The sequence below is a fragment of the Peromyscus californicus genome, unplaced genomic scaffold (genome assembly GCF_007827085.1).
Source record: "Peromyscus californicus insignis strain IS unplaced genomic scaffold, ASM782708v3 Scaffold_3__1_contigs__length_106647218, whole genome shotgun sequence".
In the NCBI taxonomy this organism is placed as follows: Eukaryota; Metazoa; Chordata; class Mammalia; order Rodentia; family Cricetidae; genus Peromyscus; species Peromyscus californicus.
Genome location: NW_026294551.1, coordinates 21,583,004 through 21,604,409, shown reverse-complemented (window position 1 = coordinate 21,604,409; position 21,406 = coordinate 21,583,004). Strand labels below are relative to the sequence as shown.

Sequence of the window (21,406 nt, the reverse complement as noted above, 5' to 3'; positions counted from 1 at the left end):
ATCAAATCCACCAGCTGGACACTCTTAGCACAGACCTCTGTTCTCTGCCAGTCTTTCCTCCCAGAGTTATACCCCCCAATCTCAAACAAGACTTTATAAAACAAGACTTTGTGAAAGTAAAATTTCGATGTAAATTCCAGGCTCCTCCATCCAGAGCTGTTTCAAAAGGCAGCAATGTAACCACCATAATGACAGGTTACTTCACACTAAGTTGCAAAGCTGTGCTTTTAGCGTCAAGTTCCACGACTGGCCTACATGTGCTCTCTCAGTGGCAGAATTAGGAACATGTATTTTCTCATTATTTATTTACTCAAAACAATGTGCAGTAAGTTCTCATCACATGCTGGATACTGGTTTTGGTGCCTGGGGTACACGGGTTAGTAAGACACACAAACACCTTTGCTCTTAAAGTTGATTCACAAGGTCTGTAATACACATACCAAACATAAACCTTTTTTTAAATTTTTTATTTATTTATTTTTAATTTTTTCAAGACAGGGTTGTTCTGTGTAACAGCCCTGGCTGTCCTGGACCTCTGTGTAGACCAGGTTGGCCTGGAACTCAAGAGATCCGCTTGCCTCTGCCTCCCAAGTCCTGGCATCAAAGATGTGTGCCACCAGGCCCAGTCCCAAACACAAACCTTGGCAATAACATTGCTGAATTTTTTTTCTTTTGAGACATGCTCTCACTACAATGTTCTGGCTATCCTTGAACTGACCTTCACCTGCCCCTGTCACAGACCTGCCTACCAGTGCTGAGATTAAAGGTGTGCACACCATATCCCATTCAATCTTGCATTTTTACAAATGGTTCTTTCTTCCTTGTTTACATATTTCCATTTTTTTTTTTTTGAGACAGGGTTTCATGAAGGCCAGGCTAGCCTTCACAAGGCTGACCTGAACTCCTAAGCCTCCTACCTCCACAGTCAAAGGGCAGATCCCATATTTCTATACTATTAAGTTCTTCTCTCCTAACATGCACCCAAGTCCCATGGGAGCTGATCATCTCCCGTACAGTGTCGTATCTGGGTTTCCAAGGGTGAAAACAAACAAACAAATTCTGGCAGAATTCCTATTTCTCAGGCTGGAAAAACATTCAGGCTGGCCTCGAACTCACAGAGATCCACCTGGCTCTACCTCCCCAGTGCTGGGATTAAAGGCATGTGCCACCACCGCCTGGCGCTCAATACCATCTTCTCATCTCCCATCCACCGCCGTTAACATCCCTCTGTATCCATTCTCTTTCTTGTGCCCCACCACCTACATCATCTCAGTGGTTACTTTTTTTTTTTTTTTTTTTAGCCAAAATAAGCTCGTCCCACGGGCTGGAAAGGTCGCTCAGCCGTTAAGAACACTTGTTGCTCTTTCAGAGAACACGGGTTCAGTTCCCTGCACCCACATGGTTGGTACATAATCATCCTTAACTCCAGTTCCAAGGGATTTGAGGCCCTCTTCCGATCTCTGGTACCAGGCACAGACGTAGTGCACACACATACACACAGGCAAAACCTTCACACACATAAAATAATTAAACCTTTAAGAAAAAATTCCTTTAAAAGTTTTGTCCCATATTTACTTCCTGACAAGTATGTCCCAAATACAACACCTTGCCTTTTATTTCAGGGCACGTTCATTTATTTCGTTTGATTTCTCCAGAGAATTCTGGGGACGGGAGAGACAGCCCCAGTTTGAAGATGAATCTTCACTCAAACCCGGAACCGGAGGGGGGCGGGTTAGATCAGCGTCAAGCTCCGGGAGCAAAAGGTTGCGGAAAGCGCCGCCGCGCGACCCTGGGAACCTCTAAACCCTTGCACTTCGGTGCCCCAAGAGCCTCTCACCTCGCTGTCCTCTCGGCCTGGCCAACCCTTCCTCAACATCACCCCAAGCCACCGCAAGCTCAACCCCGGGCCTCTGGCCCTCCGGGTCACAAGCGTCAGGGTGCCAGGCAGGCGCCACGGCACACCCAGGCTCCCACGGGTGCCCGCAGCCGGGCCCGCCCCCGGCGCGCCTCCTCCGCAACGCGGCCCCCAGCAGCCTAGCACGCGCTCTCGCCCCGGGTCCCACTCGCGACAGCACCCTTCGTCGCGCTACCCCCCGGGCCAGGCAATGGTGTGGCCCTCAGCTGCCTCTCAGTGCCCTCGTCTCTTCGCCTCTTGTGCCCGGAGGACCCGGCGCCGCACCGCGCAGATACCGGGCCCCACCGCCCAGCCCGGGCTTGTTTACTCACTCACCCTCCATCCTGAGACGCAGCGACCCGCCGCTAGGACGCCTGCGCGCTGCCGCCACGCCCCTGCGCCGCGGCCACGCCCCGTGTCCGCCCCCCCCCCCCGATCCTTGCGCGTGCGCATTCAGCGCGTGGAGCACCTTCGCAGGTGCGTGGTTTGGCTAAGTCGGTGCCACCCTAGTGCGACACTTTCCTAGGCGGCGCTGACAGAGGAAAAGGAAGGGCCTGGAGAAATCTTCCTGGAGCCACCGGATACCTTCCTGAAGACTTTATTCAGCAACGCACCATCCCCAACCGTGTTTACACAACTCACCTCTCAAGTCTTTGAAGCCAGCTTAGAATGTCTTTATTCTGATGCCTCCCATCTACCGACACCTAAAATACCTGCAGGTGCTAAGTTCTTGTTTTATTCATACTTGACTACTCTATTTCAGTCTTCCCATCACTTAAAAATATTATAACCTTGTATCAAAATATCTCCCCACAGAGCTGGAGAGTTGCATCAGGGTTAAGAACACAGCTTTTCTAAAGGATCCAGGTTCAATCCCCAACACCCACAGTACCCAGGCTCGCAACGTTCTGTAATTCCAGTCCCAGGGGATACGACACCTTCTTCTGGCCTCCAGTTACCAGGCACTAAATGATGCACAGACATACAGGAAGGCAAAATATTACAAATACATTAAAGGCTAGGCTTAAAGGCATGCACCACCACATCTAGCCTCAGTAATTTCTTTTAAACCTCTCCAGAAGATATTTAGTTGTTTGTTTTTTGTTGTTGTTGTTGTTTTTTGACAGGATTTCTTAGTGTAGCTTTGGAACCTGTCCTGGAACTTGCTCTGTAGACCAGGCTGACCTCGAACTCACAGAGATCCACCTGCCTCTGCCTCCAGAGTGCTGGAATTAAAGGCGTGCGCCACCATGACCTGGAGAAGATACTTCACATTACAAGAGGGAAATAGTAACTTTAGAGGTAAGAAACATCAATCACCAGGGATGAGATCCTCAGCAGGTTATTTTTTAAAATATTATAATTTGTCTATGTGTGTGTGTGTGCATTAATACATGCTATGGTGCTTCTTTGGAACAGCTTTCAGAAGATGTTTCTATCCTTCCACTATGTGGATCCTAGAGATGGAACTCAGGTCATCAGGTCAGGCTTGGTATCAAGTGCCCTTGCCCCCTAAGCTACCTTAGTAGCTTAGTACTTCCTTGCCAGCTTAGTACTTCCCAACATGATGCAATGCAAAGGGCACAAATTCACTTCTATATGTTCTTGACAAAAATACATGACCTCAACTAATTTTAGTTAATTTTTAAATATTTGTTTATTTTCTTGTGTAGGTGTGTATGCTTGAGTGTATGTATGTGCGCACCATGTGTGTGCAGGGATGCTTGGAGGCCAGAAGAGGGCCCAGGACTGGAGTTGATGACCACTGTGAGCTACCATGTGGGTGTTGGGGATCAAACCCTGGTCCTAAGGAAAAGTAGCCAGTGCTCTTAACTACTGTACCATCTCTCCAGCCCCTACTATTCTTTCCCTCTTATCAAAAACTTTAGAGACGGGTGTAGTGGTACGTGCCTTTAATCCCGTGTGAGAGCCAAAGTTTTAATTGCTATGCCTTAGAGAGCCATGAAACAAAAATCGTCTCTGGTCTGCAAGCCCAAGGACAGATAGTTCCTGAAATGCTGGAGGCTGTTGTGTATGGAGATAACAAGCCACAGGTTTTCAATCCCTAAACAAGTTTGTTTGACCCATCTCATCTGTACTGGGTATGCTCAATCACATGTGGGCGGGAGGTTCACAGGCAGGAAATACTTCAGAATGTACACTTGCTGCTGATTGGACCTGATGGAAAATGCAATGAATTATGGGTTTTCCTTCTTAAGCCGCTGCAAACCTTGACTCAGGGCCATTTCCTGGGAACCTGGGTATGGACCTAGCCAGAGCCTATCCACCTGGCCAATATTTAATTAAAAGTTGCTTCAAATTTGGTCGTGGTCTTATTCTCCATCAGTGGGATTAACACCCAGCACTAGGGAGACAGAGGCAGACAGATCTCTGTGAGTCTGAGGCCAACCTGATCTACATAGTGAGTTCCAGGACAGCTCGAGCTACATAATGAAACCCTGTTTTAGAAAAATCAATCAGTCAATCAATAAATTAAAAACTTTGGGTTTCTAAGCCAGTGAGACCGTTCAGAGGGTAAAGGTACTTTCTGTGTAGGCCTGGTGACCTAGGTTTAATCCCTAGAATATCAATTTAAATGAAGGTGGAAGGAGAAAGTCACCTATACAAAGTTCATCTCCAGACATCCGTGTGGCTGCCGCACTCCCACCCACCCACCCTCACCCATACACACACTAATAATAATATAATAGAAAAATTTTAAAAACAAAAAATCCACTTTACTGTTTTCCCCTTATATCTATTTGTTCAATAACCAATCAAAGTAAATATTCCTTTTTTATTATTTTTATTTGTTTGGTTTTTCAAGACAAATGTTTCTATGTGTAGCCCTAGCTGTCCTAGAACCCACGCTGTAGACCAGGCTGACCTCGAACTCAGATCTGCCTGGCTCTGCCTCCCAAGTGCTGGCATCAAAGGCGTGCACCACCACCGCCTGGCATTCCTTTATAGTGTATTTGTAACTTGCAATGGTATTCTCTTTTACTTCTGATGCCTTCTGCATATGTGGGTCTCAAACTTGGATCACACTAAGATTATCTGGAGAATGTGAATAACTAAAGAGGCCTGCCTCCCACCCTCCAGAAAAGTCTGTTTAATTAGTCTAGGGGACAGCATGGGTTTTCAGAGTTTTAAAAACATTTGAAGTAATTATAGCATGTAGCCAAGTTTGAGAACCATTGCATTGCATTTATAATTAGTGAAGCATTGCCAGAGACAGAATCTTTTGTCATAGAAACGACAAAATGAGACTGAGCCAAATGTGCGAGAAGTTTCGTGGAACTTCGACTCATGAGCAGAAAGGATGCAGCACTGACCAAAGAGATCAGACATCTCCCTGGACAAAGAGAGGAATAAGCGTCTATTGATTTGCTGGGGTGGGCTAACAGGCCAGCCTCATCTTGCCTGGAGGACTTCAGGTGCTTAAGCTGGTGCAGCTGCAGGGAAAAAAAAAAATGAGGCTGAGATCAAAGAAAACACATGCCAAGCTTTTAACAGTGAGCAGGCTAAGCAAGGGGCGTCGCTTATTTGCCTTCCATCCTCTGTGGCGGAACCTGACTTTCTCAAAATAATGTGAGCGATCTAAAGAGGTGTTCAGAAGATCTGAATATCGGAGAGACCGATGAGGGATGTGGGGACCGTCACCATACTGACGGTAATGTAGGGTCCGAGGAACCGCTGAAGGAGGACACTAGACTCAAATAGTGTGCAAGAACAAAGATCGTTTATTATACCTCATGCATGTGGGGTCACTCACCTGTATAAAATGGAGATGACCCCTAGAGGGACGTGCAAGCTCCTTTTAAGCACAACTAAGGGGAGTTTCAGGGTCAGTTACCTAATTGGTCAGTATATTTTCAATTGGCTGAGGCTTAGTTTTATCATTTTTGGGTATGTCTACACAAGCTTGGATGTGACTCAGAAGGGGGCTGCTGGGTTTGTCCTTGAGACACTGTGAGGCTGACTTAGACCCTCTGTGCTTGTTCTGTCCCTTGACCGTGAATGTGAGGGCCTTGTGGATAAATGGCCCTTTGTTGGAAAAGACACCTGTTTGTCCTCAGAGAACTGGGACCTAAATTCAGTCGTGAAAGTGGGAGCGTTTAACCCCTTCAATAACTGACTCCAAGGGAGAGGACCTCGCCAAGAAACAGCCGAGACGAAGAAAGAAAAACCTGAGATAACAGGAAATTGATTATAGGGATGTTTCTGAAGTGGTGAGGAAGGAAGCTGGGGAGATTTGTGTGGAGGTTGAGAATGAGAGTTGGGTAGCCCAGAGTCCCACCTCCTCATTCAGTCTAGCTGCCTTACTGAGCTTCCCCTTTCAACTCCATTTTTTTTTCTCCCCAATTGGCTTTTGGAGACAGGGTTTCTCTGTGTAACAGTCCTGGCTGTCCTAGAACTCGCTTTGTAGACCAGGCTGGCCTTGAACTCACAGAGATCAGCCTGCCTCTGCCTCCTGAATGTTGGGATTAAAGGAGGGCGCCACCACGGTCTGACTCTCAACTCCAATTTTCCGCCTTTCTTACTCACAATAATTGGCATGGGAACTGAGCACAGGTTTAGTAATCCTTGTCAATGAAGGACTATAAAAACAACTTTCCACATTATCAGTGAGTATGAAGTTCCTAGGGGAAAATTTGTTTGCCAGTGTGCCCCTCCTCCGTGTGCAAGGCCAGGTATTTTTCCTGGGACCAGGCACTTTCTCAGCTGACCCTGTTCCACCAGACACCATCAGCCAGCCTTTGGCCAGCTCTCCTTCTGAACCTCTTTCTTTCTTTTCCAACGCTTTAGGTCTTTGTCCTGGGGTGGGGGTGGGGGACCACAACAAGGACACAACAACTGTTGGCCAGTGGTCAGCAGCTGGACCTTTGAAAGACACAACCAGGATCCCAGCCCCAGTCTCCTCTCGGGCCCCACCCCCAGGAAGCTACAGAGAGAAAGGAATAACTGTGTCACTTTTGGCTTCTCGCTGCTCATCTTGCTCTTAAATTGGAGGCCTCTGGGGCCGAGAGAAACTGGACACAGTGTGCCGATTAGTCTAATAGTTTGGGTTCTTTTTCTGAGTGTCCCCGATTGCGGAAAAATAAAATTATGTGTTTAATTTCTGAAACCTAATGCCTCATTGGCCTTGGCAGCCATTCTGCCGGGCTTGGCCGAGAGTCTGGCAACACAAGTCGACTGATTAATACCAGCTCAACTTGCTCCCTGGAGAAGAGTGTTATTTACTTGACTGTTTTCTTAAGTCCTCTTTAATTTGCTTGTATTTCGTGATAATCGTATTGGTTTTAACATGCTCTGTCTGTGACCACCAGCCCCAATGAAGCCGGGGAGAGGAACTCCCTGCTCTGTGAACTCTCGTCCCTCCTTCCCAAAGCAAGATTTTGTTCAACCCAGCGATTAGAAATGGCACATCACGTGTTCAGTTCCTTCTGGGATGGGCCAGTGCTAAGTGTACTCTCATTGCCTGCTAGTCCTCAATCCCTGGTAGAAAGGGAAAGAGATGAGGCTTCTCAATAGGGCTCCTGTACTGTTCTTTCCTCCCTTCCAACCTGAGTTCCCTTCAGATGGTGACACCACCCCCACCCACCCCCGCAGTCCATCCTGACCCTCCCTTGTGAAGCCCCCAGGGATCTCAAATAACAAGTGTTGGAGGGGGACACAGAGAGACCGTGGAAAGATTGGGCCCCAGATTTCCCCAACAGGGAAGTGTAAACACAGCTGTGGCGATGGGAGCGAAGCGCCCTCCCGCCCCCAGTTCCCACCCCGAAGCAGGGAAAGGCCGCCCTGCAGTGAGAAACCAAACAGGAAAACAAAGCAAAGCACAAGCCTAAACGCCCGCAGGAAGGTCACCAGAAACTGGGGCTGCTGCCCAGGACGTGGTGTGACCAGTGAAACAGCCAGACCCCTCCCGGAATGCTTAGGGGCCAGTACAGTTCCAAAGCGAGTGGAGGGCTGGACGTTATGGAGCCAGGAACCATGGCTTGATTTTTCGAAGCCTTTCCATTGCTGGACACTTTGTCCTCTGATCTCAGAAAACTCACTTTCTGCCTTAGGTACTTAGCTCCTGGCCCCTTGGTGGCTTAGGGATCGTAAGAATGAGGTTGATTCAGCAAGCAAGAGCAAGCCTACAATAAACCCTTGTCCACGGCTTATTAGAAACTTCAACTCTGAGCCTCTGAGCCAAAACATAAACAGGGCTTCCTCAGCCTTTGTTAATTACAAAATAAATAATTCCATCAGGAAGAGATTGCCTCTTCGGGAGTTACTCAGTTCGGAGTTGGGGGCGGATGAGGGCGGGGGGGGGGGGGGGGGGGGGGGGAGGGGGGGACGGGACGGGGGGGGGGGGGGGGGGGACACGGGGAGGGAGTCATGCCCTGATCTGTCTGATCTGTGGTGCTCTAAAAGGTCCAGCCCCACAGCTAGGGCAGTGCTACCCATCTGACTCTCAGAGTTCAGCTCAGTTAATGCAGGGCCTTGATCTCTCAGGACACACCTTTGGCATAGCCCCGCTTGGGCCTGGGAAGTAGCTCCAGTCAGCTGGACAGCTAATGAGCTGTGCTTCCTTTCTGGCCATCAGGAGCCTCAACCATAAAAGTGAAATTGCAGAGCTGCAAAAAAAAAAAAAAAAAGACAGCAGCCTACCATGATCAAGCTCTCATTATGTGCCTGGTCTTATGCTAAGTGTCTACTTTGCAAGATTGGCTCATTTCATATAGAGTAAGGCACATTTTTTTTTTTTTTTTTTTTTTTTGAGACAGGGTTTCTGTATGTAGCCCTGGCTGTCCTGGAACTCACTCCGTAGAGCAGGCTGGCCTCAAACTCAGAGATCCAACTACCTCTGCCTCCAGTTTAGAGTCAGGGATATTCTTTTCCTCATTTTATGGCTGAGGAAACTAGGGCTTTACATGATTCTAGAACTTTCTTCCAGGTTATGCAGCTATAAAGTAGCATGGCCAGGATTTGTGCCTCCACTCTGCCTCCTTAGCCCATGCTCTAAACTTCTCCACCTCCTCCCTCCTCTGAGGTCTTCTAATTCTGACATCATGATTCTGGATCCACTCCCTGGCTTTCTGCTCTGACCAGTGGCGCCAGAAACTGATTCTATTAGGGGCTCCAGTCTGCTCATCCAGAGGGAAATAGTTGAAAGTTAAGGGGCTCCTCACTTCCTCTGTACTAAAGATGCCAATCAAAGCTAGACACTCTGCAGACCCCCTTATCAACAGGGAACAGTTTCTGTGGAAGACAAACAAATCCTAGCCAGGCAGGAAAGGGGAGTTCCCCTTGGCTGGTGACTTCCCTTTTCTCCTTCCTGGTTTACCAGGTCACTCCTCTGATAGTCTGATAGTGTTGATCCTTTGTAACACACTGAGGTTAGGATGGGTCACCCAGCTATAGATTTCTTTCAGAACAAGTATGCACATCTATACATGATATTGTACAGGAATGAATAAAAATAAAACACATAAGCCAGGCCTGGCAGCCAGTGTCTGTAATCCCAGTATAGGAAACTAAGGTATAAGACTTGCAGCCCGGCGGTGGTGGTGCACACCTTTAGTCCCAGTACTCAGGATGCAGAGGCAGGCAGATCTCTAAGTTTGAGGCCAGCCTGGTTTACATAGTGAGTTCCAGGACAGTCAGAGCTACATAATGAGACCCTGTCTCAAAACCCTCCCCTACAAAGAAAGAGCACATATTAATCTTCCAGATCAGAGTTCAGTTCCCAGAATCCACATTAGGTGGTTCACTCTGTAACTCTAGCTCCAGGGATCTGACTTCCTGTCAAGCATCCCTAGGCACTTGTACTCACATACGAGCGCACATGCGCGCGCGCGCGCACACACACACACACACACACACACACACACACACACACACACACACACACACGGGCGGGGGGGGAGGGTAAATAAATCACATTTATTTAAACATTTAACAATTTGTTATAGAGAATGTAAATCTAAGTAATCCTTGCAAAATACCTGAAAAATAGGTATTATTATCTTCAATTTACAGAGAAGGACACTGAACTCAGAGAAATTGCCACATGGTCCATGACCTTATGGTGGTAAGAAGGAGAGCTGAAATTCCAACCCAGATTAAATCTGACTGCACTCTTTACAATAAAAGGAGTATTATGTAATGAAAACACTATTATGAGACTGGAGAGATCCTAAAATATCTTAAAAATACAGCTGTTATATTGTTATATGTGATACACATTATGGATCACTTCTTTTTAATTTTTTTTTTTTTGAGACAGGGTTTCTCTGTGTAGCTTTGCGCCTCTCCTGGAACTCACTTGGTAGCCCAGGTTGGCCTCGAACTCACAGAGATCCACCTGGCTCTGCCTCCCGAGTGCTGGGATTAAAGGCGTGCGCCACCACTGCCCGGCCTTAATTTTTTTTTTTAAAAATTGCCATTTATGAATTTATTTAATGTGAGAGGGTCTTGTGTATCACCATCTGGCTTTGAACTTGCTATATCATGGAGGAGAAAGACCTTGAATTTCTGACCTTCCCGCTTCCACCTCCCCAGTGTTGGGATTACAGGTGTGCACCACCACACCTGCTTCATCTAGTGCTGGAGATCACACCTAAGGTTTGCCACACACTAGGTAAGCACTCAACTGACTGAGCTGCATCCCTGGTAACGTCTATTCAGATACATGTATGTTCACACAGTCCAAGGCATTTGGACAAATGCTTTTACATGTATCATCTGTACTGATTAGTGAGGTCCATCAAGTCATCCCATTCGGCAGATATGAAACACACTTGGAGGGGTTAGATGCCTTAAAAAAAAAAAAAGGCTTGCACAGGTAAATAAGCAATGAAGCTGGGATACACACCCAACCCTACTTAGTGCCAAAGAGTACGCTCGCAACAGCAGCAGCAGCAATAATAATACACAATGACTATAGCCAAATTCTTCTCTAAGTATTTTGTCTTATAACTTATTCATATTGTTGCCTGTATTAGTCTCTTGTACATTTCTGTGACCATAATACTTGATAGAACCAACTTAAAGAAATATGTATTTTATTTGGTTCACAGTTTCACAGTTCTAGCTCATCACAGCAGAAAAGAAAGGGCAGAGACAGAGCAGCCCAGTTCATGGTGGCTGGATCATGTGGCAGAGGCTGTTGACCTCATGGTAGACCAGGAAGCAGAGAGAAGCATAGAAATCATGGGCAGGGTCATATATAAGATGCAAAGGCCCTCCACTAGTGACCTACTTCTTTGATGATGTTTCTAGAGAGGTTTCACTGAGGAGAGAACAATTCAGAATGTGTGTTGTACTGTACCGTCAGCCAGTTCCCAAATAACCACACAGAAACTTATTATTAATTACAAATGATGGGCCAATAGCTCAGGCTTGTTACTAGCTAACTCTTACATTTTAAATTAACCCATATTTCTTATCTATGCTCTGCCACATGGCTTGGTACCTTTTTTCAACACGGCAAGTTCATCTCCTGCTTCCTCTGCATCTCCTCGAGGACTCCCAGAAGACTTCTCCCTTTCTTCATGTTCTTTTGTCTGCCAGTCCCATCTAACCTCTACCTGTCCAGCTATTGGCCAGTCAGCTTCTTTATTAAACCAATCACAGTGACATATATTCACACAGTGTAAAGGAATGTTCCACATGGCACCATCAAATGGACTGGGGTCCGAGATTGAAGAAAAAGTGGGAAAGGGAAAAAGGAGAAAGCTGAGCACCAGCATTTATTTCTCCCCATGTTTTCAGAATCCCCCAAGGATATGGCACCATCTGGGAATCAAGAGTTCAAAATGTAGAAGAGATTCAAACTGTAATGCCTCCAGTATTACTAATTCTTCTCATTGCTATAACCCAATATTTGACAGAATCAACTTAAGGAGGAAAAGGTTCATTTCTGGCTTACACTTGGAGGGTGTAGTCCATCATGATAGGAAAGGCATGGGGGAGAGATCTGCTCTAGATTGTATATGGGGCAGCTGGTCACATTGCCTATAGGGTCAGGAAGCAGAGCAATATGAATGCCAGTGCTCTGTTGGCTGTCTTCTCCTTCCCTTTTGGTTCAGTCCAGGACCCCCACCCATGGGATGGTACCACCCCCATTCACACTAGGTCTTCCCTGTTCATTTAAACCTCTCTGGAAACACACATGTCTCTGGGCATGTCTCCTAGATGCTTCTAAGTCTAACCAAGTTGACAATGATGATCCACCATCAGAAGTCCACCACTTGTCAACTTGTCACCTAAACACATTTTAATTCATAATACCCATTGAACAGGTGAGAAAAACATACTGTATTTTATAATATTAGTTCAGCTTGTATTACAGATACTGTATGTTAAGCATGTATGGGGCCATTAGTATCGTATTTGCTTAACATATTTGGATTTGTTTATTATTTTCATTGTCCATTCAACGTGTTTTGTTGTCATCTTCTGTTTGTTTAGTTGGATTTTCAAGACAGAATTTCTTTGTGTAGCCTTGGTTGTTCTGAAACTAGCTCTGTAGATCAGGCTGGCCTGGAACTCACAAAGAACTGCCGTGCCACAACCGCCCAGCAAGACAGGATTTCTCTACATAGCACTGGCTGTCCTTGAACTCACAGAGATTCACCTGCCTCTGCCTCCCAAGTACTGGGATTAAAGATTTGTTTGTACTACTTTTAAACTATGTGTGTCTGTGTGTGAGAGAGTGCACGTACTCATAAGATCCAGAAGAGGGTATCAAATTCCCTGGAGCTAGAGTTACAGGAGGTTGGGAGCTGCCTGGAGTGGGTACTGGGAACTAAGCTTCCAGTATGTGCTCTTAACCACGGAGCCATCTCTCTGGCCTCAAGTTACTCAACTTTTCTGAGCTCCAGCTTCCTTGTCTAGAATGTGGGTTACTACCATACCTCATTTAATAGTCACATTTCAAAGGAAGCAAGTTGTGTGATGCTTTGGGCATCCTGCTTGGCCGTCCCCAGGCTTGGTAAATCAGTGTAGTATATGTTCTATGTGACATCCAGGTTCTTGGGATGCTAGGATGAGGCAGTATTCCTGAGGGTGGTGTGGTGGTATTGTGTTCCCCAAAATATTGTATATGCTAATAAACTTATCTGGGGTCAGAGAACAGAACAGCCACAATATTAAAACAGAGAGGATAGGCAGTGGTAGCACACGCCTTTAATCCTAGCATTCCAGAGGCAGAGATCTACCTGGATCTCTGTGTGTTCAAGGATACACATGGTGACTCACGCCTTTAATCCCAGAAAGTGAGCCTTTAATCCCAAGGAGTGATGGCAGAAAGCAGAAAGGTATATAAGGTGTGAAGACCAGAAACTCGAAGCTTTTAGCTGGTTAAGCTTTTAGGCTTTCAAGAAGCAGTTCAGCTGAGAGCCACTGGGATGAGGACACAGAAGCTTCCAGTCTGAGGAAACAGGATCAGCTGAGGAACTGTCGAGGTGAGGAAGCTGTGGCTTGTTCTGCTTCTCTGATCTTCCAGCATTCACCCCACTAACTGGCCTCAGGTTTGATTTTACTAATAAGACTCTTTAAGATTCGTGCTACAGGGTGGTTTCACAGGACAGCCACGAGGGACAGGGCGAGGGTCCCAGCAATCTTTGCATCTGGCGTTGGCTCCTGAGAGTGACAGTGAGTCAGCCCCAGGTGCTGAGGGACTAGCTGTGTTCTCAGCATCGATGGGCGTCGGCTGTGGTCATTTTGGCCACAGTCCTTCTCAGTCACACTGTCGAGTGTCGTTCTTGTAAATCTGGCCTGGGTTCCTTTCAGAAAAACAGCTTCTATTATGTGATGTCATGGTCCAGCCTGGGTCAGAGAGGGAGGAGGAAGCAGTTTGCACACATGTCTGTTTCCAGATGAATCCATCTGGTCTTAAAAGAACTTCTGTCTTCCTCTCAGAACTCCGGAGAGAGAGCCAGTGGTATAGCTCAACAGCACAGTGTATGTTTAGCGTGAAGGAGACCCTGGGACCAAGCTCCACTACTTAACTGCCCCCCCACCAAAAAAAGACCCACTAGGGAATAAGATTTGGGTCTGGAGTAAGAAGGGTGTGATAAATCATATGGTTTATGCATGGCCCTTAGAGTCAAGCTATGCTGGGTTCAAATCTTGGCTCTGCTATTACCTCAACTATCTTATTTCCCCATTTACAATAAAAATCTGACCTTATGCCAGGTGGTGGTGGCATACGCCTTTAATCTCAGCACTTGGGAGGCAGAGCCAGGCGGATGTCTGTGAGTTTGAGGCTAGTCTGGTCTACAGAGCGAAATCCAGGACAGGCCCCAAAACTACACAGAGAAATTCCCCACGCCCACCAAAAAAAATGTTAGCTACTAACAAATCCCCAGCACTGGTTGAAAACACCCAGTAGCACTGAGAACTGTTAGTCTCTCAATATCTGGGACTCTTTTGTTGTTGTTGTTGTTGTTTTCAAGACAGAGTTTCTCTGTGTAGTTTTGGTACCTGTCCTGAATCTCGCTCTGTAGACCAGGCTGGTCTCAAACTCACAGAGATCTGCCTGCCTCTGCCTCCCGAGTGTTGGGATTAAAGGTGTGTGCCACCACTGCCCAGCCAATACCAGGGACTCTTGAGGCTGCTGCCAGGACCCCATGCCAGATGTCAGGATTGCTGTCTCCTTCCCTGTTCTTCAGAGCTGTCCTGTGAAGCCATCCCCATGTCCTAGCACTCCAGGCGCCGGGGTGTTATATAATACAGGGCATAACATGTTCAAGCCCCAAGAATGCTGTGTAGGACATTCAATACTGGAAGTAAATTGCTTCATTTTAAACTCACGACTCGGTTAAGTTAGAGGCTTAGCCATTTGCCTTTTACCAACTCATGAGCCAAAGTTCCCTCCAACGGCGACCCTTTTCTCTGAGCAAGAATTAGGTGTCACGCTAGGTGTGCCAGCCTTCTGGAGATGAAGCCGGATGGAGAAGAAGTCTTGTGTCTCCAGCCACTTTATGTCCCCTCTCTTTGCCAGCTGGCTCCAGGCTGGTGGCTTCTCTCCTTTGTGGCGTGCCCCGCCCCCCAGAAGTCTGTCTCCTCTTTCTGGTTTGGAAGGATCAACCCCTCCTAGCCAGAACTTCTGGTTTTCCTTACCCTGCCTCTCCCCCTCATCTTCTCCTCTGCTCCACTTTTAGTTTTGCAGACAGCTGGGGAAGAGGCCATCGTGTGCGAGCTAACAGCAGAACGCTCTGCAGAGAATTTCACGGTGTAGGAGGCCTCTGGCGGTTCTTTACTCCCTTCTCTGTTTTTCTGGGTTTGTGGGTGTGCAGGGGGGAGGTTAAAGAGTATAAATGGCACCCCTTCAAAGGGTTGAGTCACCCCTTCCCCTGCTCCCGGCAAGAGGGCCCTTGGCCTGTAGCGAGAGGGGAACTCATATGCAGTAAGATCCCTGCTCAGAAGGAATCAATCTACGCTGGGTAAGAAATCTCAGGATCGTATCCAGCTGGACCGGAACCAGATTCCTCTGTTTGCAAGCACTGGGGCATAGGGAGTGGGGTAGGAACAGAGGAATAAAGGGCTGTGTGAGAGCCTTAAAGACTAGACTCCACTGAACATAAAAGGAAAAAGGAATAAAATACAGTGCCATGGTTAAAAGGAAAGAGACAGATCTATACGCAGTATCACGGATGCTATCCAAGACGTACTATTAGTGCAAAAAAAACCAAAGGCACTGAATGGGCCGTCAAGATAGATCAGCAGGTAACGGTACCGCTAAGCCTGATGACCTGAGTTCAATACCTGGACCCCATGTGGTGGAAAGAGAGAACAAGGGACTCTGACAAGTTGTCCTTTAACCTCCACACATTCTCTGTGGTATGAGCGTTTGCACGTGAGCGCGCATGCGCACGTGCACACAGATAAATAAAACTTATAAAAATTTTAAAGTAACTGAATAAAAGATACCAAATATCATTGATGCTTTGTTTTTGTTTTTTTTTTTGTTTTTGTTTTTTTTGTTTTTTTTTGTTTTTGGTTTTTTGGAGACAGGGTTTCTCTGTGCAGCTTTGAGCCTTTCCTGGGACTCACTTGGTAGTCCAGGCTGGCCTCGAACTCACAAAGATCCGCCTGGCTCTGCCTCCCAAGTGCTGGGATTAAAGGGATGCTTTGTTTTAATCTAAAATGTGTGAATGTGTGTAGGACTGGAGAGATGGCTTAGAGCAGTGATTCTCAACCTTCCGAATGCTGTGATCCTTTTTTTTTTTTTTTTTTTAATTTTTCACTCTGTGTAGCCCTCGATGTCCTGGGACTCACTCTGTAGACCATGATGGCCTTGAATTCAGAGATCCACCCACCTCTGCTTCCCAACTGCTGGGATCAAAAGTGTGCACCGCCATGCCTGGCTAGGCGAATTATTTTTTTTTAAATTGAAAATGTTGAGAAGACAGGAGTAGGGGTATAAAATTTTCTGTATTAAACATTCGCAAGTGGTATACACTCATGTGTTATTTGTAATAAAAAGTATATTTTTTTTCCAGAGGTAGTGGCTTATGCCTGTAATCCTAGCACCTAGGAGACTGAGCTGGGAGGATCTCCGCGAGTTTGAGGTCAGTTTGGATGACATCGTGAATTCCAGGCTAGCCTTGGCTATAGACTGAGACCTTCTCTCAGAAAACAAAACAAAACAAAACAAAAAACAAAAAAAAAAAAAAACAAAGCAAAACAAAACAGTGTGTATGTGTGAATGTTTTAATTTTTATCACAATTTTATTTACTTATTTTGTGTGCACATGTGCAAGTGCATGCATACTGTACACATGTGGATGTTGGATGACAACTTGTAGGAGTCAGTTCTCTCCTTCCACCATATGGGGCCCAAGGATCGAACCCAGGTCACTAGGCTTGGCAGCAAGTGCGCTTACCTGCTGACTGGCCAAGCCATCTCTCAAGACCTCCACTAAGTATATACTTAACAGCAGAAGTGGGATTGGAAAGGGAAAGTAACAACCTCTCGGGAGAAAAACAAAGGACTTCTGTGAAGGGACCAGCTGGGTCCCTAGTGAAGCCTCCCCTTCCAGTAGCTCAGGATCATAAGACTATGTCCTAGAGCTTCTTGGAAGAGGAAGCTGAGGTCTGTTGTCCCACGTTCACCTCAAAGGATCCTCCCCTCCTCAAGAGATCTTTAGTTACCAGGATGCACTCAAGGGATCAATGAAACATCCAAATACCCAACTGGTTTGGGAAAATGGGATGAGCAAAATCAATAGGCAGGAACACTCCCAGATTCTGCAAGGGAGGGTTTGGGCTCCTAAGTTCAGGAATAACCATTCTTTTTTGGCTTTTTTTTTTTTTTTTGGTTTTTCAAGACAGGGTTTCTCTGTGTAGCTTTGCGCCTCTCCTGGAACTCACAGAGATCCGCCTGGCTCTGCCTCCCGAGTGCTGGGATTAAAAGCGTGCGCCACCACCGCCCAGCCTTTTTTGAGACAAGATTTCACTGGGAAACCTGGCTGGCCTGGAACTCTCTTTGTAGACCAGGCTGGCCTTGAACTTGTAGAGATACACCTGGCCTCTGGCCTCTGCCTCCCGAGTGCTGGGAACAATGTGTATGCCACCATCGCCCAGCCAGGAATGATTTTAATAGGCTGTCCTTTGTGGGCATGTAAATGAGTGTGGAGATTCCTCAAAAACAAAACAAAACATATATATATATATATATATATATATATATATATATATATATATATAGAGAGAGAGAGAGAGAGAGAGAGAGAGAGAGAGAGAGATACCATCATAATGCAGCTATATCACTCCTGGGAATATCCCAAAAGATTCTGTCACATTAACATAGTGGTATTTGCACATACGCGTTTATTGCTTGCTGCACTGTTCACAATAGCCGAAAAGTGGAAACAGCTGAGAAAATGTGATATAAGGGTTGGCAAGATGGCTCAGCTGGAAAGCACTTGCCATGCAATCCTGACTTCAATCCTCTGAACTCATGTAAAGGTGTAAAGAGAGAACCAAGTCCCAAAAATTGTCTCCTGACCTCCACATATAAGCTGTGACAGACATATGCCTATAACCCCCAACCAATAATATAATAAATAAAAGAAGAAACAAAGAAAATGTCAGGACATGGTAGCTCCTAAGTGACACCCAATCTCTAAAACAGCAACAAAACAAACAATAAAATAGAAGAAAAAGGAAATGTGGCTCGTATACAGTGTTTTTTTGTTTTGTTTGTTTGTTTTTGTTCTGTTTTGTTTTGGAGACAGGGTTTCTCTGTGTAGCTTTGCGCCTTTCCTGGATCTCGCTCTGTAGACCAGGCTGGCCTCGAACTCACAAACATCCAGCCTGTCTCTGCCTCCCGAGTGCTGGGATTAAAGGCGTGCACCACCACCGCCCAAATGAACTAGGCAACACTTATGTCATTCACAGGAAACTGGAAGGGCTGGAGATAATATGTTAAGCAAAATAAGCCAGGCTCAAAAAGACAGATATTGCAAGTTTTCTCTTATATGTATTACCTAGATTTAAATACACACACATACACACACACACAGAGAGACAGAGAGAGACAGAGACAGAGAGAGATAGAGAAAGAGAGAGAGAGAGAGAGAGAGAGAGAGAGAGAGAGAGAGAGAGAGAGCAGAGCAGGGGGAAGTGAAATTAAAAGGAGACTGTCTTAGTTTTCTATTGCTGTGATAAAACACCATGGCCAAAGCAACTTAGAAAAGGAAGCATTTAATTTGGCTTGTGATTTCAGAGCGTTGGAGTCCATGATATCGCAGTGAAGAAACAGTGGAGAACTCACCTCTTGACCCACACTCCGAGAGAGAATGCTAGGAATGGCATGAGTCTTGTGAAACCTCAAAGCCTCCCTGCTGCCCCAGTGAGACACCTCCTCCAAATCTCTCCCCAGCAGTTCCACCAACTAGGGACAAACGTGTGAGTCTATGGGGGCCATTCCTATCTAAACCTCCACAGGGCCTGATGCAGGGGAGGAAGGGGTTAAAAGGGAATGGAAGAAAGGAAGCCAGATAATGGAGGGAATGAAATATGCATTTTCAGGGCCTGGAGAGCTCACTCACTTGTTTAGAGCACTTGTTGCCCTTGTGGAGGACCTGGGTTCAATTCCCAGTACCCACATGGTGGCTCTCAACCATCTGTAACTCCAGTTCCAAGGGTTTAGACACCCTCTTTTGCTCTCTGTGGGCACCAGGCACATCACACACATGCATGAAATGCTCATACATATGAAATAAATAGGCCCGATTTTTTGTTTTCTTTTTTGGTTTTTCGAGACAGGGTTTCTCTGTGTAGCTTTGGAGCCTCTCTTAGAACTTGATCTGTAGACCAGGCTGGCCTCTAAGTCACAAAGATCTGCCTGCCTCTGCCTCCCGAGTGGTGGGATCAAAGGCGTGTACCACCTTGCCTGGCAAGTCTAAATACATATTTCTGTGTGTTTTGTTTTGTTGTCATTTTTTTTTTTTTTTTTGGTTTTTCGAGACAGGGTTTCTCTGTGTAGCTTTGCGCCTTTTCCTGGAACTCACTTGGTAGCCCAGGCTGGCCTCGAACTCACAGAGATCCGCCTGGCTCTGCCTCCCGAGTGCTGGGATTAAAGGCGTGCGCCGCCGCCCGGCTTGTTGTCATTTTTGAGAGAGAGTTTGGCTAAGTGGCTCTGCTGGCCAGGAACTCACCATTAGATCAGGCTGGCCATGAACCTGTGACTATCCTCCTTCCTCTGCCTCTTGAGTCTAGAATAACCACCATGCCCAGCCTAAAATATCATGTAATCTTTCATTTAAGATTCTAGATTATAGTTGGGCGGTGGTGGTGCACGCTTTTAGTCCCAGCACTCAGGAGGCAGAGGCAGGCAGATCTCTGTGAGTTTGAGGCCAGCCTGGTCTACAGATCAAATTCCAAGACAGCTAAGGCTACACAAAGAGACCCAGTCTCAAAAACAAACAAACAAACAAACAAACAAAACCAACAAATGTGAATTGCAGAGATATTTTAATTTCCGGATGTCTACAAGATATTACAGATGATAAACATCTGCTTTCCCAAACACAATAAATGCTTTAATCTAGAAAACAAAAACAAAAACAAAACCCAAACTATCCTTTGGAGGCTCAACATCACGATGCAGATTTAACTCCAAGTCTCAACTAAAATTGCCCTTAATAGCAAGCTACCTATATTTTTACTCCTTTGAATCTAAGACCATTTTACTTACAAAAATACTGAGCTCCAGCGATAGGAAGATTGATATGCCCAAGAGTCCACAGAAAGACAGAGGCCCGATCTGACCTCAGCATCCTCCTCATGGATTGCCGTTTAGCCATTATACTCGACTGTCCCATTTAAAACCATATTTGCTTCTGTCACTTTTAACCTTGACCCTGACCCCAGCCCCAACCCCCAGTGGGCTCTGGTGCTTCTGGCCCCACCCAGTGGAAATGCCTCCTTGCTCACCTCCCAGCCAATCAATCTTTCGATCTTTCTTTCTCTCAATTTTATGGCCCAGAAACCTCGCTCTTGACCAAGTTTCCTTCTTGAAAAGAGCAATCCTGGGCTGGAAATGTAGCTCCATTGATGGAGAGCTTGCCTAGCATGCATGAGGCCCTGGATTTTACCTTTAGCATAGTATAAACTGGGTGTGGTGGTGTGCATCTGTAATCCCAATACTTTACTCAGAAAGTGGGGCAGGCAGATCAGGAGTTCAAAGTCATCCCTGGCTGTGTTAGACCAGTTGGAGCTTTATAAGATACTGATCCAAAAGGGAGGGCGGGAGGGAGAGAGAAGGAAGAAAAGAAGAAAGAAAGAAGGAAGGAAGGAAGGAAGGAAGGAAGGAAGGAAGGAAGGGAAGGAAGGAAGGAAGGAAGGAAGAAAAGCAAGCTAGGGAGATGGCTTAGTGGTTAAGAACATTTTCTGCTTTTGCACAGGATGAAGGTTCAGTTCCCAGCACCCACATCAGGCAGCTCACACCCTCCTGTAACTCCAGCTCCAGAGGATCCCACATCATACTCTGGCCCCTTCAGGCACCTGTACACATATGCACATGCATACATGTCCACTCACACACACATACATACATACATAAAACAGTATTTAAAATTAAAAGCAGAAAAGGGCAATTCAGGAAACAATGGAAGATGTGAAAAACTTGGTCCCAGTCTAAAGTGGCTTTGAGGCTCCCTGGCTCTCCTCTGCACCTTTGCAGGAATGATCCTTACCAACGGAGCTTTGAGGTGTTCAAAGGGCCGCCTCTCTCACAGCCGACCGGTGATTCCAGCTAGCCTCGGCCATAGTGCAGCCGCTGGAGGACCTGAGACAAGAATCTTTAAAGAAAGAGATGATAAAAGATAACTTTGGTGGACAGGAATCAGTAAACGGTGACAACAGCAACAGCTGAGTTCAAGGGTCAACATCTGGGAGTAATTGGGAAAGTTTTGTGCTGACAGCTGTGTGCCTGGAGTTGCACAACACAGCCAAACCAGCTCCTGGGCTGCTTCAGGCTAATGAATCGCTGGCCCAATATACAGC

At 46.3% G+C, this 21,406-nt stretch overlaps 1 protein-coding gene and 1 long non-coding RNA gene across 11 annotated transcripts in view; both read right to left on the bottom strand.

The window, feature by feature from the left end:
- Positions 1 to 2,288, bottom strand: part of Ezh1 (enhancer of zeste 1 polycomb repressive complex 2 subunit) — a 38,356-nt gene extending 36,068 nt beyond the window's left edge. For 3 of the 10 annotated variants that reach the window (XM_052758318.1, XM_052758324.1, XM_052758321.1), the window contains exon 1: positions 1,838 to 1,951. The gene's annotated coding sequence lies outside the window, so the exon portion shown is untranslated. Of the gene's footprint in view, positions 1 to 1,837; positions 1,952 to 2,230 lie in introns of those variants that run through there. The other 7 variants (XM_052758316.1, XM_052758322.1, XM_052758319.1 and 4 more) reach the window with 6 other exon arrangements.
- A 2,470-nt stretch (positions 2,289 to 4,758) lies between these two features.
- Positions 4,759 to 21,297, bottom strand: LOC128122536 (uncharacterized). The gene is made up of 3 exons (XR_008222456.1): positions 21,097 to 21,297; positions 8,406 to 8,520; positions 4,759 to 5,349 (listed from the first exon to the last, which is right to left on the bottom strand). It is a non-coding gene; the product is annotated as an uncharacterized LOC128122536 (long non-coding RNA).
- Between the last annotated feature and the right edge of the window lie 109 nt (positions 21,298 to 21,406).